This window comes from Amblyomma mixtum, chromosome 7, assembly GCF_055824585.1.
Source record: "Amblyomma mixtum isolate Tamu chromosome 7, ASM5582458v1, whole genome shotgun sequence".
NCBI lineage: Eukaryota > Metazoa > Arthropoda > Arachnida > Ixodida > Ixodidae > Amblyomma > Amblyomma mixtum.
Window position 1 is genome coordinate 36,089,692 of NC_143018.1, and position 15,202 is coordinate 36,104,893.

Below are 15,202 nucleotides of genomic sequence, written 5' to 3' on the forward strand. Positions count from 1 at the left end.
TGTGAAGAAAAGGCCGGTGTTGGCATTTATACTCCATCTCCCTTGACTGGTCATTCTCACTCCGCCTTCCCGATTACACCCCTATTTATTTGGCCGAATTTCTAGCAGTAGTCTTAGCGTTGCGCAAATTAAACAGCTCCTTGTCTTCTGTCATAATTATGACAGATTCATTATCGTTGTGTTCCTCTCTCACCGCGCCTACAACATCTCAGGCACTTCGGTTACTCAAATGCTTGGTTCCACCCCACGTGTGTTCATTACGGTTGGCAGAGGAATCCATTTGAATGAGGTTGCTGATACCCTGGCGAAGGCATCTCTTCAAGGCCCAGTCGTATCTGTGCTTCCACCCAGCGCATATATTACCGCGGCCAGGTTTCGCAGGTATCTGCTCTTGAAAGAATTCGCAGCATCAGCTCTGACCTCCTCTCCCGAATTCCGGCATCTCCTTTACCCGTGGTGCAGTAAAGGATGGCGATCACGCAAGCTTGAGGTTTCCTTCACTCGTCTACGTTGTCGCGTGCCTCTTTTAAACTTCTACCTTTATAGATCTGGTCTGGCGGTCTCCCCATTGTGCCCGTTCTGCGGAGAACCCGTAACGATAGATCATTTCTTGTTGACCTGCCGCCGTTTCTCCTCTTTACGGAGCCGCCTGCTGGAGCTTCCGTTACGACAGCTTGGTCTAAGTCTGTCAGCTGGGGTTGCTCTGTCTCTTGGGGCTACCTGCCTTGGGCACAGCAACTGGAATGTGCTCTCCGCCATGCAAAACTTCCTTACAGACACTAAACGGCTGCCGTCTTAAGCTCTGCTCTTTCTCATGATCAATATTTCTCTGGAATGAAAGCTTTCTGAAACGTGGAATATTTAGCCCCGTTCTCTATTTCAGTCACAGATCTCACAGCATTTGTTTAACCTATTTCAATTACACATCTGAGATCCTTTCATTTATTTCCTAATTGCTATTATTATCATGATTATTTTATTTTTCCCCACCATTATTTTCTTGTTTAACATTTTGTACACCTATCAGTTGCCGCCTGTGTCTTGGCCAATCCCCCGCAGTGGGTATGCGCCCTTTTCTAGAGGACAACAACAACAACCCTGTCCTTTGCCAGCTGCGGCCACCCTATATATCCCCACAAACTTCTTCGGCTACCCAATCCCTGCACAGTAAGTTTTGCGCGCAGCAGCAGCGTCCAACGTTTATAGATACTTTCTATAAACGTTGGCAGCGTCTTCTGTGTGGAACTTCGTCAGCTCAGTAGCTTGTATGACTCATTCCAGGGAAGCTTAAACCTGTTTACGTTTCTCTGGAAAAAATATAGGTGGCACTTGCTGGCATTGTGTTACTGTTCGAGCGGGTTTGCTGAAGTCTCCTCCGTTAGGGAATCTTTTCTTTTTTTGAATACGCTCAGAAAAATCACGCCATGAACATCATGCAGACATCATAAATGCGACTCCACAGCAATTAGGTTTAGACACGCCTTGAAAGATACATGCGGGTATCATAGATAAGAACACCGTAATTATAGAGCAAAATTAGACAGGCCGTCGGCATCTTTTCGTAGGAAATTTTTAGCTCCCCCCCCCCCCCCCCCCCCCCCCCAAGAGCGCACGCGAAAAAAAAAAAATAACCAACTTCTTTTAAAGCAATCAAAATACGAAACTCTAAAGCAGTCGGGAAAAGGGTGCAACTGTAACGATCACACCCTTACTGCACGGGTGAGACTATGACACTTTGCACCCTTTTGGAAGGGTGCCAGAGTGCGAGTTATAGACACGGAAATGCGCCCTTAAGGGTGCATTTTTTTTGCAGTGACAGCTCTCAACGAAATTCTTTCACGCGTGAAGAGCGCTATTTGAGAATGAAAGAGGTCCCGTTTTGAAGCGCTTCGGATCCAGCCAGTCAAGAAGCTCACTAGGCCTAGCGCAGTGATAAGAAGTTGAGTAGAGGCAGCGTCCAGCCGCATTTCAAATGCAGAGAGAAAAAAATGGAAAAATAGAACAAGGCATTAAGAACGTCTGAGCCGACAAGTCATTCAAGATATTGGCAAATATGCCAAGTGGCCTCTACAAGGCAGAGTCGAGCATGGGTCGACCACCCAAGACGTGTCCCCGTTGTAGGTCCCTAGTTTTTCCTTCCTTAAACCAATTCTCCAACAAGCGACGTCGAGTCTCCTTTTCTAAATAAACTTAAAATTCATTCATTCATTCATTCATTCATTCATTCATTCATTCATTCATTCATTCATTCATTCATTCATTCATTCATTCATTCATTCATTCATTCAAGCTGCAAAGCCGATTCACCGCCGAAGCCTTGCACGACCTTTACCTTAAAAAAATAAACATTGCCGCGACGGGGTTTCGAACCCGCGGCGAACAGATCACCTTCGTTGGCCACTGCACGAGAGCACTATGCTATCAACGCAGCCGATCACGCCCCGCGTTGTTGTTGCAACACGCTCGAGCTGTGCATTCCACATCCTCGTCTTTATCAACTTCCATCTGCGGAGCGAACAGATCAGGTCAGCTTAACCTCAATCAGAGCTTAACTTGAGTTTAATATCGTACATCACCAGACGTGGCGACGACCCAGCAAAGGAAAACAATGAGCCAATCAGGCTTGTGGAAATATGGGGGTCAAGTTTTCCGCTCCCGCACTCCCACACCCAGGCTAAACACATTCTTTCGCACGTCTACTCGGTTTAACGTTAAAATCCTACCATGAGGCTTCTATTGTTACCGCATTAACAATATTCGGTTCCGACTGCATTTCTTACTATAGATGGGTGCGGTGATGATGATGATGACCTCAGGCTGAATGGCTTAATGGGTGCGGTGCTGAGTATATATATATAACTGCCGCCAACACTTCGCTGATGTAGACAGTAGCCGAATCTGGGAGAAACGAAAATTAGTTTACAGAGCTACTTTTTTCCCCACGCTGTCCATCTTACACGTGCCTGGGGAGATTTTATAGTATCTATAGTTAAACACAGCCCGATATCGTTTAGCCGATTTTTCTTAAAAGTTTGCTATACTTTACGGGCTGCCGTATTTAATCGTTTTCAAAGCTTCTTCTTCATAAAAGCCTCGTGCTTCAGCAAGTCTCGCGATTCCAGCTCGAGAAGGAGATCCCCTGTACAACAGCCGCCTATTTCCGTTTCCATGGCTCAGCACAAAAGGGACTAGCGGAGGTTATAATATCCCGCATCTGCCGTCCTGCATGCACCAGCCATGCCTACAAAGACCTCTCGAAGGTCTTCGATCAGGCGGACGCCTACAAAAGAGCTGACGGTTCCGAGTCTGAAACAACTACTGAGCAACTCCCAGGCTGCTACCGGCGAACCAGAACCAGACGTCGACCAGCGGGACCAGGACACCACCATCTACGGCCACGGAGACTTCCAGAGACTCATATGCTGCTTCACCATTGTAGCGCTGTTCGTTCTGCAGTGCCACACCCACTCCTTCGGCCTCGTAACACGTCCCGTGGACCACTGGTGCCGGCCGCCATCCCGGTTTGCCGATCTCTCCTCGTCCAAGTGTAAGAACATCGGCATTCGACTGAACGAAGATGAACGCCGCAGCGAGTGCCTCGCCTATGCACAACCCGGCCAGCAGCCCAATGACACCGAGACCTACCAGTGCGACGCCTGGGACTACGACCCGGTCCATGCCGCCCAGTCCGCGAGGAGCTTCTGGGACCTGGTCTGCCGCAGGTCCTGGCTGGTGTCCCTGGCACACGCGGTCTACATGAGCGGCGCCCTTCTGGTCGTGCCACTCGCGGGGTACGCAGCGGACAAACTGGGCCGAAAGGCTGTCATCATTACATGTGTTGTGCTGCTCCTAACGAGCACCACGGCAACGTGCGTCTCGCGTAACTACTCGTTCTACCTGGTGACGAAGTTTATGAACTCCGCCTGCGCCAGCTTCATCTTCGTGGTCAGCCTCATACTGCTGTACGAAGTGGCGCCGCTCGCTTACCGCGTATTCTACATCACCGTGTCGTGCGCACTGGGCTTCTTTCTCGTGGACGTCGTGCTGTTCATACTGGTGGCGTTCCCGCTCTCGTGGTCATTGCTGCAGGTGGTCGTCCAGACTCCAACGGTACTGCTGCTGCTCAGTGCCTGTGCTGTGCAAGAGTCCCCCTTGTGGCTCTTGGTGACGTCTAGATTCGACAAGGCCCATGCAGTCATGCTCAAGGCTGCCAGCATGAACAACTTGAACCGGGTGGTGGCCATGCAAGGCATGTTCAGGGTCAGAACGGAGCTCTCCCGAAGCGAAGCCAGCAACACGTACGGCAGTCCTCTCCCTGCGCCCACCGTGGAAACTAGGAGCCGTCGTATTGTTCGGGTGCTTATCGTGGCCTTCACGATGACGATGGGCATCTACGGCCTCGCCTGGAGCAAAAGAATGCGGAAGGGCACAACGCTTGGGGCCGTGGCCATTATACTTTCTGCGCCTTCTTACCTGGCTCTGTGCCTCGGGCTCGTCTCATTGGGCAGGTGAGCCAACAGTGCCTCGATTACCCGTCTGGAAAATTGAAGGATTCAATGAATGTTACCAATGCCTCGGAGACCGCGCTAACTCATTTAGTGAAAAAAAGACCTAGTGCTTAAGTAAACGTAGCCGTGAAGCTTGGCAAAAATTATTGTAGTGCTTGGATGGTCATAAAACTGTTTCTTCTCAAGGGAATCTGAAGGTATTCATATCAAAGCATTTTATGCTGTCGGCAGGCCGGCGTTTGGGTATTTAGGTTGCTCCCTGGTGTGCAATTACCGCAAGAGAAAATTCGAATTACCAGATTCTTCCGTTACTCTACCCAATATCAGGCAAAACGCCAGTCACGTACCACAGTCTTGCGAAACAGGGAGGACTTTTGTGCCATTAATTATCCTCTAAATGTTTCCCGGCCTAGCCGCATAACCCAAGCGCAAAAGAGGCTTTCGTGAAGCGGTCACCATTTTATGTTTTTTTCTTGAAAGCTTAATTTTAGATTATTGGTAGTGCATTTCTAACACACTGCACATTTCTCTGCAGCCTGACCGATGGCATAAATATAGTTTAATGCATGTCAACGGGCCTATATGAAAGCCATCGATCGTGGTATTGCCAGAATGGTTGCATTAAACGAGACAAACAACAGAGGTATACTGCTTCAGCAAGAAAACATTTTGTTTCTTCAGAGCAGCTTCGCCTTGAAAACGTCTCAGGAATGCTGCGTTTAAGTTTCAGTGTCCTGGCAATAACAGTCATCACGGTACCGATGGGAATCGCTTGATTTGTAAAGCTTGTTGTGTCCAGGTTAGAGCTCCCTTTATTAGGTCTGCAATGTGCGGCTATCTGTCAAGTGACGTTACCCTATTAACTGCCACCACCATACGCAAAAATATGGAGTAGGTGCGGACGGAAGTTCTGCCGCCAGTTTTGCTCTGGAGTCAGTTGGCAGCAATTAGCCCAGCGCTGCAGCATAACGCGACCGCTGGAGGTCAACAGCACATGCTCTGAGGGTAAAGGTACGGGGGCATTTAGTCCGCACTTGGCTCTACGAGGCCATAGCCTAAAACGTGCTCTACCCTAATAGAACTCAGGCTGACAGCTTAGCATAGCGCTACAGCATACCCTGAACGCTAGAGGCCAACAGACTCTGCCCCTGGAAGTTCACTGCCCAGTAATTTCTATGATATTGCCATCAATCGCATTGCACCTGCTGCGGCCGTTAGCAGGTGCAAGGCGATCGACCGCAGCGTCATGGCAATACAGATAGCCAATGACATTGGGTGGGAAACCAGCTTTGAGGGGTACTTTGCGCTCCGTTTTTGAGTTGCATCCGGCTGTAGTATATACCTATACATTAATTGTACGCACCGCAAAATTTGCCATGCAGACTGCAGCTCCTCCTCATAGTCATGTCACTGTTTGGCGGCACCTGCTGCCTGTGCAGCGTTGCCATCTATGCTAAGCCTCGCCTGGTGGGCGACGTCCTGCTAGTGCTCGCCCAGTGCTGCACCCGCGTACTCGTGCCATCCGTCTACTTGTACGCCGCCGAGCTCTTCCCCACGGGCGTACGCTGCGCAGTTCCTATGCGGCGCCTATGCCAGCGGTCGCCTGGGTGCCGTGGCCGCCTCGGCGCTGTCCCTGCTCGAAAGGGTCGGACGTGAGGACTTCCAGTTCGCCATCATGGGCTCGGCGGTGTTCGGAAGCGTCGCCGCGTTGTTCGGGCTGCCTGAGACGAGCTTCGGCCTTCTCGACGCTCGCGCAGCCGAGACCGACAAGGACGTGCTTAAAGTGATGCAGGACACCCAGGACGCGTCGTCCAGGCCGAGACGCAAGCGCAGGAGGAGGGCGAAGCCCTAGTGCTGAAAGTCCCCGACTGTCAACGGGTCGGGTGCAGGATGCACGACACAAAAGAGCCGTAATGATCCATTATTGAATAGGTACTGCTGTGTCTATAGAGAAACAATTGCTTGCTGACGGAGTTCATTTGGTTTCTTTCTGTGCGAGTGTCAGTTGGACGCCTCCGTCGAAACGTGTCCGTGCGCTGCTCCCCAGATTTATAACATAAGAGTAGCGCAAAACCAGGACGACGAACAAAAGGGGAGAGAACACACACCCACAACACAGGCGCTAACTTCCGACTGACGAAGAAAGCCAAAACTACCCAAGTGAGCGTAACCTGAGCAAAAGTAGCGCATGCGCTGACCTAAAAGAAAAGAAAATAAATAAAAAAAGATGCGATAAAAAATGGGAGGTCAGGGATGTTTTGAACCCAAGAAGGCCAGCTCTCGTTTAGACAAGGAAATGAACGGTGTACTAACACAGTTATTTTGTAAGGCAGCAATCTGTGCAGCTTCCACAATTTCGCGCCTTAGCTTATCTCTACTCTTGGCAACGACTGTGCATTTATCCAAGAAAGGCACGCACTTGCAATCTTTGCAATGCAAAGCTAGATTGCTGCCGGTATATGTCTTCTTGTTGTGATTGTGCTCCCGATGCCTATCGTTCAGGCACCTACCAGATTGTCCAATATACTGCCTGCCACAAGAGAGCGGAATATTGTACACAATTCCCTCAGTACATTGAACAAATCTTTTCCTGTGGCGGATGGAACACTGCTGCTTTTGGGAGCGATGTGCGGAGGGCAGGGATCTTTCACGCTTTTAGGGATTTCAACGCAATAGGGTTAATTAATTACCTAATTAACCTTATAATGATAAAACTTGGCTTCTAGGTTCATTTTTCCTCCTCTATCTGAAGCAACCATTAGTTTTCTTCTATCGTTTTTAGTTCCCGAGTTAAACGAGTGGGACATGCTGTGTTAAAAGGACGACAGTATGAGCCATCAAGGGCATTTTTTTTTGCCTTAAAACTTCGACGTTGACGTGAGGCGGCTTATCCCGGAGAAGGAAAGCAGAAAGGCAGTAAAGAAGAGCCTGAGGTAAAAAAAAAGCGAGGTTTTAAGGGTGAGGGAACTTGCGGCGACCTGTAGAGAGTGTAAATAAGGGACGATGAAAAGAAAGCGGTTTTGGGAAGAAGGAAATAAAGGCAATTGGAACCGACTCGCCCAGCAACATACCTTGGCAATTGGAGAGTTTGAGTGAGTAGATCTTGAGAAGTAAGGGGAATCGCGACTCGGGAAGAGGAAAAGAGGCTGCGACAAAAAAAAAAAAAAACGGGAAAAAAATTGAGACTCAATTTCTGGACGCAACACACGTGGTTCGCTGGTGGCCCCCTAGAGAGATGAATCCATTAATTTTTTTTTCCAACGGCGGCCTTTGTAGCGCTCTTTTGTCTCACTTCCTGTCGTTTTTCCTGCTCGTGTCCTGAGATTTCTGTGACGCGGACTTCTCCGCTCGAGCCATCATGCCTGTCGGTGTGCCTCGCTCTGAGTGTGATTGGTTCTGAGTCTTCCCTGGGGCTGTAACGCTTGCCGTGGGCCTACGTCGGTGGCTCTGGAAGCGTTCTCGTAGATTTTCCCACTACCTGTCAGTCAACGAGAAAAGAAAAATTCGTGAGCTATAAATTGCCAGTTTTAGCGGATATAGGCTGTTACCCGAAGGGGTCGACGTTTGGTTGAAACCTCACAGTCATTGCGAACGAAGGGAATAGCTCATTCAGAAGAAGAAAAAGTGACGTGAAAATCAGTATAAATAAATGAAAGGAAAGCGGGGATGGGGAAACCGGAAGACGCTTTAAAAAACCTCCCCAAATGGCTATATATGCGACCTGTTCTCGGTTAAAACACTTAAATGACGACACGCACAAAAAGCAAAAGTAAAACAAAAAGAAAATGAGAAATAGTAGTATTTGACTTGTTTTGTTTTCGAAAGCATTTATTTTACGGTCTGCGAAGTGATCCTGCGTACCATAAAGTGGGCCGGAAGCTTAGGAAAGGAATCCCCGTCTGGACCAAATCTGACGTACGCTGAAGAGTGGAAGCGTCTCGTACTCTCAACGATTTTTCTATACCACCTACTAATCTCGCAAAGAAGCTGATTGCCTCTTTTGCATTGATTGGAACGCGGTAGCTAAACTACACGAGGATCTAAAACATACACTAATCAATTAATTGAGACCAAACTTGTGCCTTTCAAAGAAAGGAAGGCATTCAGCAACCCTGGTTCTGCATAAGCAGGGTCGGCACTTCGTCGAGCTGTCGCACTTTACGGCCTGTCTCAGCTATAAACTTGCGTCGTGTGCAGTGTAATTTAGAGCATTATTTACTTCGCCCAATTTGTCGATCATTGTCGTATTGTCTGAAGTTGGCTGAAGAATGCCTCGGAATCGACAAATAGTCGAATAATTACGAACGCCAGGGACAGGGTCAAGACGAGATTTTTATTGACGAGCTTCAGCCACCGCAGTGGTTTAATGGATATGGCGTTCTGTGACTGATACTAAGGACGCGAGATAGAATCCATGCAGCGGCGGCCGCGTTTCTATGGAGGAGAGGTGCAAAAGATGCACTTGGGCTGTGATATGTCAGGGCAAGCTAAAGAACCTCACATGGTCGAAATTAATCCGGAGCCTATGGTGTGTCTCCCATAGCCCGTGTGCAGGTTTGGAGCGGCAAATCTTAGACACAGTAACCATACCATACCATACCATACCATACCATACCATACCATACCATACCATACCATACCATACCATACCATACCATACCATACCATACCATACCATACCATACCATACCATACCATACCATACCATACCATACCATACCATACCATATATTACAATTTAATTGCCCCCAGGTGATCGAAATTTCCGGAGCCCTTCACTACGGCGTCTCTCATAGCCTTAGTCGCTTTGGGACGTTAAACCCCATAAACCAACCAACCAACCTAATTGCCGCATTACCGCGACTGTTCTACAGAACAACCAACACCTGGCCAGTAAACATTACAGCAAAAGGCTAAATCGACAGAAAACGATACTCCTACGCTTGCAGAACCCCGTCGCGGGCTCCAGCACGACCAGCAAGCAGCCGGCTATCATCGCCATTTATCACGCGCGGGCATTTCCCGCACGGGCTCATTTTCCTGCTTAGACGGTTTGCACCGTAGAGATACCGGAGAAGCTCCTCAAAGAAATCGGTGGACCATGGTCGTTATCCGTGTCGTACACCACGCTAAGCCTAACGCAGCTGCACCATTACCCTTCGGGGAGCGTTCATAATACCGTAACTGTTCCCCAGGCGCCCGCTAACAGCTTCCGTTGCCGCTGCCCAAGATCGCGTTCCTTATGAAAGATTGACGAATGCCCTTCCTTTACAAACCCATGCGAGCGAGCTCTTGATGGAGCTTGCGATACGTGAGCTTGTGACTGTTGATCGTTTTCTCTGGTCTACACCTGCTGGATAGGATTCTTCTCTCCGTGGTGCATTGGTTCTCCTTGCGCGCCTGCGCTCTCTGGTGAGCGCTCCTTGCTCTCCTTTTTCTCGTACATATGTCTCCAATTTCGTGTCTCTGACCGGCGGCGGTTCATTCGCGCCCTATTTCACATCTCACTCTGTCGTTTTTGTTTTTCTGATGGGAGATTTTTATAGGACACCTTCTGCCTCCCATCATGAGTAGCTGTTCCGCGCTATCAGGTGAGTGCACCGTGTACAGAGCTCGTCGTGTTACCTTTGTTGTCAGCGGTAACACGATGCCTTTGCACTGTCGACTTCGTACAGTGGCTTGTTACATTTTGCTGACTTCTCCGTATGCTAGCTGAATAATGGCATGAAATTTAAGTGTATCTTAGAGCACTTTTTCCAAAATAGCCTTATTCACAAGCTTGTTTTATTACATTAACATGTTGCTCTATATATGTTAACATACCTGAGTATTCACCTCACGAGCAAAGGACAGTAAGAAAATTGGTCTGAGAGGTAGTTTCATCATGCAAGTTTTGAAGCTCGTCCCACATTGAAACTACAACCGAAACCCCTACCCTTGACACACGCCTAGCCCACCTCTGGGAGGCTTATCACAGCATCCTAGAACGCTGGAAAGGCAACAAACACAACAGAACGCTTAAGAAGCGGCTGGCCGCGCTGCAGACACAAATCCAACAGCACTCTGAGGAGCTCTGCCGATCCAACTGGGGACAGATATGTGACGGCATCGCCGGAAACCTGTCCAGCAAACGCGCATGGCAACTCCTCCGACACCTCATTGACCCCACGCGCACAAAATCAGCAACACAGCACCACGTGACACGCCTCACACATGAACACATTGACGATCCCGACACCCTTCTAGACACACTTCAAACCATGTACACATCTCCAGGCGGCCCCATACCTCTACCGCACTACACAGGACAAGCAAATCCAACACTCGACACCGACCTCACGGAGACGGAAGTCAGAGCGGCCCTCCTGACTCTCCGCGCCAACTCCGCACCTGGTGCAGACCAAATCATAAACTCCATGCCCCGTAATCTGGATGACCAATCGATCACCCACATTACGAAATACTTCAACCAGTGCTGGAGGGAGGGTAACCTCCCGCAGTCCTGGCGCCACGTGAAGGTAATATTCATACCTAAACCCAACAAACCACTTACACTTCAAAACCTTCGCCCTATTTCGCTAACCTCATGCCTTGGGAAGCTCCTAGAGCATGTTGTGTTAGCGAGACTCACAAGTCACATGGCGGACAACAATCTTTACCCGCATAGCATGGTAGGATTTCGCCCCCATCTATCCGCACAGGACGCTATGCTGCAACTCTCACACGACATTTTCGACCCGCTTCTTCCGGGTCACACCAAGGCAGTCTTAGCTTTGGATCTCTCCAAAGCTTTTGATCGCATTGAACATCAGGCGATCATGACTGCTCTATCCCCCTTGAATGTGGGTGTGCGCACGTATGCCTACATTCAAGCATTCCTCACTGACCGCACGGCTGAGATACACTTCGGCCCTTTGTCTTCCCCCTCCTACACGCTTCAGAGTATCGGCACCCCTCAAGGGTCCGTCCTTTCCCCCTTTCTCTTTAACATTACCCTCATCCCCCTCGCCCGAAAATTGGCCACTATTCCCCACCTGAAGCACACTCTTTATGCCGACGATATCACCCTGTGGACCACTCACGGCAGTGACGGAGACATAGAGTACACCTTACAGGAAGCAGCCACCCTCACCCAAAATTACGCACGGACCATCGGACTGTCTTGCTCCCCAGAGAAGTCCGAACTCTTCCTCATCCGGCCTAAAAACCACCGCTGCCCCCGCTCCCCCATTGCCATTGAACTGAATGGTGACCCGGTACCTGAGGTTGGAACCCTCCGTGTATTGGGCCTGCACATCCAGAACGATGGCAAAAACACCACCACCCTCAAGAAACTCAAGCAGGTTGTAGGCGCGATATCGCACCTCATCCGCAGGGTTTCTGGACGTCATAGAGGCATGAAGGAGCGCGACCTATGTCGCCTCATTCATGCCTTTGTCCTCAGCCGTATGCTGTACACTACCCCATACTTACACCTATCCAAACATGACATAAACGCTTTGGATGCTTTGATTCGCAAGGCATTCAAGGTAGCACTTCACCTTCCCCTCAACACACCCACAGACAGATTACTAGGCCTGGGCCTCCACAATACGATCGGGGAACTGGTGGAGGCCCACCGACAGGCCCAATACATAAGGCTCACACAAACCTCCACAGGTCGGTATATCCTGGACACCCTCGGAATCAAAATACCGGCCAACGACCCAACCCTCCTCGCCATCCCACGATCCCTTCACCGAGAGCTCCTCGTCAGGCCACTCCCGAGGAATATGCACCCGTCCCACAATGAGCAGCGCCGCAAAGCCCGTGCGAAGGCACTCCATCGAGCGTACGGGCCCCAGCCGGACGCCGTGTGGGTGGACGCTGCCTGCACGGGTGATGAAGCGACAGCAGCTGTGGTGGACTCCTCTTTATCCGCCCTCCTCACACTACCTCTCCCTCCAGACACGTCCCCAGAGGCTGCAGAGGAAGCCGCCATTGCCCTTGCTATAACCCGCACGGAAGCCCGGTACATTTTAAGCGATTCTAAAACTGCGATTCTCAATTTTGCTCGAGGCCGAGTCCATGTCCCTGCTGTTGGCATACTGGACTCGCCCGATGCCCCCCCGCCCCGCCAAGTGGAGCTGATATGGGTGCCCGCGCACTCCGGGAATCCCGGAAACGAGGCCGCCAACCTTTTAGCCCGAGGTTCTTTAAACCGGGCTCAGGTGGCCTCGGATCGGGGATTCACGAAGGATCGCATGCACTCATTCAGTGAGCTGACCCAGGCATACAGAGCCTCTCGCCAGCTCTACCCCCCGCCCCACCCCTCCCTAGATAACAGACACGCAACACTCTGGCGCAAATTACAAACACTTACTCTCCCCTCGCCCCTTACCCTAACCCACTATCATCCCTCCTTCCCCACTCCTGCTTGCGCCCTATGCCCAGAACCCTTCGCTTCTTCCCTCCACATCCTTTCCCTCTGCCCGGCGGACCCTCCCCCGCGGGACCTAGAGAACCTCAAGACCTGGGAGGACTGGGAGACCCTGCTGCGCTCGGAGGACCCGGCCGTGCAGACCATCGCCACCGGCCGTGCTGCCAGTGTTATGGACCTTCGGAACATAAACACTTGAGTGCAGTGGGGTCGTGCGGGGACCCTGGGGCGTGCCCCGAATTCCTCTGTAAATAAAGTTTTCTCTACATCGCACAGTACACGGTCCTCGAATTTCTCCTCCAAAGAAATTCCGGCCGCGGCGGCTAGAATTTCTTTGGAGGAGAAATTCGAGGCCCGTGTACTGTGCGATGTCAGTGCACGTTAAAGAACCCCAGGTGGTCGAAATTTCCGGAGCCCTCCACTACGGCGTCTCTCATAGCCTTAGTCGCTTTGGGACGTTAAACCCCATAAACCAACCAACCATCTCTCTCTCTCCCACGTATCCTTAATACGGCGCCAAGGCCTAGAACTCTTAGATCAGCCAGCTACCACGCCAATTGCGGCATTCATCAGAACTGCTCAACACACGCATATGGTGCAGAAAAAAAAGACTAAAAGGGCACCATCAGTGCTAAATTCCATCATTATATGGCGGCGTCTTATAGTCTGATAATCACCACAAACTTGCTAAAAGGTAGAGCCAGCATTCTAATTCCTGCTTACGTAACCGGCGTCATCAAATAACGCAGAGAGGCAGTCCCTGTCTGAAATTTTTCCTGCGTCTTCTTTCTGGCTTGAGGCAAACACAGGATACGTGGAAATGAGTTATGACTTGGGCTCGGAAACGAGAAGATGCTCCTCGCGAAGTAAACAATGGTTTGAATGTAAACGACACTGGACGAGTCCTTTCTCACGGCCCTACACGCACTGTCGGTGCCTGCCCTGCCCACTTTGAAAACACGCTATCTCTGAGGCTCCACTCTTGCCCCGTCTTCTTATTGTAGGGAAAGCTACATTGGCCGCGAACTTGCGATTTTGCTGTGGCGGTGCTCCGAGGAGGCATAGAGACCGACCTTGAGCCGTTGCCTAGCAACCCCGGCAGCTGGCGGACGCCGCGCGCTCGCCGCGCCATCTGGCATGACGTCACACCGCCCGCCTCACCGCGGAGCCACCGCCGCCGTTTGGTATGACGTCACAACGCTTGCCTCGTCGTTGCGCTCGCCTCCACTCGCTTCGCCACCCTAAATGCGACGTCGCTACCGAAATGTCATTAGAGGAAACTGCTTTCGCTAAGTATCGTCTGGCCTAACTGAGCTAAGCCGCTGCCATTTCTTTTATTTATGTTATATTATCATTATTATTACATACACAAAGAGCCGCCGCTTTGTTCGCTCTTATCGTCATTCTCAATTCACGTCCAAGGCTGCGTGAAAATACGCTCCCCTGTTTTTATAAAGAGAAGAACGTTAATCTGTCGGACAAAAGGCGCGGCGAGGTTGAAAAGACTGTAATTGAATGCTGAGGAGCATATCCGGCGTTTGAATTCGAGGAAAGATGTGGGAACAAAGAGTACAAAAAAAAATGACATCATCGAGGTATCCTCGCTTTCGCTTTCTGCACGAAAGAAGGAATCAGAGCAAGCGCAAGTCTATTTCTTATTTATTATAGTTCCCGTCATTTCATTAGCCATTATAAGTGAACCCCGGTCGGTAGTTGTTTAGCCAACAATTTTACAATTTTCGGCAGCAATACCCCCAACCGTCGTCTACTCGAAAGCATGGCATCTGTTTCCGGATTGTGCCTTTTTTTAAACTCTTTAATGACGTTCATGTTTCGCTTGAATTCAAAAAGCGAAAAGAGTCTAAGACGAGCCATGCGGGATTGAAAGATATCTCATTGAGTCTTGCGTTATTGTGAATGCTTTGTCGGCAATGAGGCCGATATATTTTTGCGACTTCTGTTCGTCAAAAAAAAAAAAAAATAGAAGAGGCGTTTTTGTAGGCTTTCCTTCTTATAATGCCAAGCACCGTATTATGCAAAATTATTGAGTGAAGAGAAATGTACAGACCTAAATCATAAACGAGGATGCGCTAGGGGTTTACAGAGGCAAACGTTTTGGATAAAACTTATAAAGTTCTGCCGTAATTCTAAACTAATACTTCGCTTCGAGCGCATTTTTATTAAGATAAAGAAGAAACCTTCAAGCTTATAATGTATAACGCTGCCACTCTTGCAACGTTCGAGCCTGATAATTTATATGCGATTGAATTGAGGA

The 15,202-nt window shown here is 49.8% G+C and overlaps 1 pseudogene; it reads left to right on the forward strand.

Moving 5' to 3' along the window:
• Positions 1–3,237: 3,237 nt before the first annotated feature.
• On the forward strand, positions 3,238–6,360 carry LOC149335669 (solute carrier family 22 member 6-like; annotated as a pseudogene).
• Positions 6,361–15,202: the final 8,842 nt, after the last annotated feature.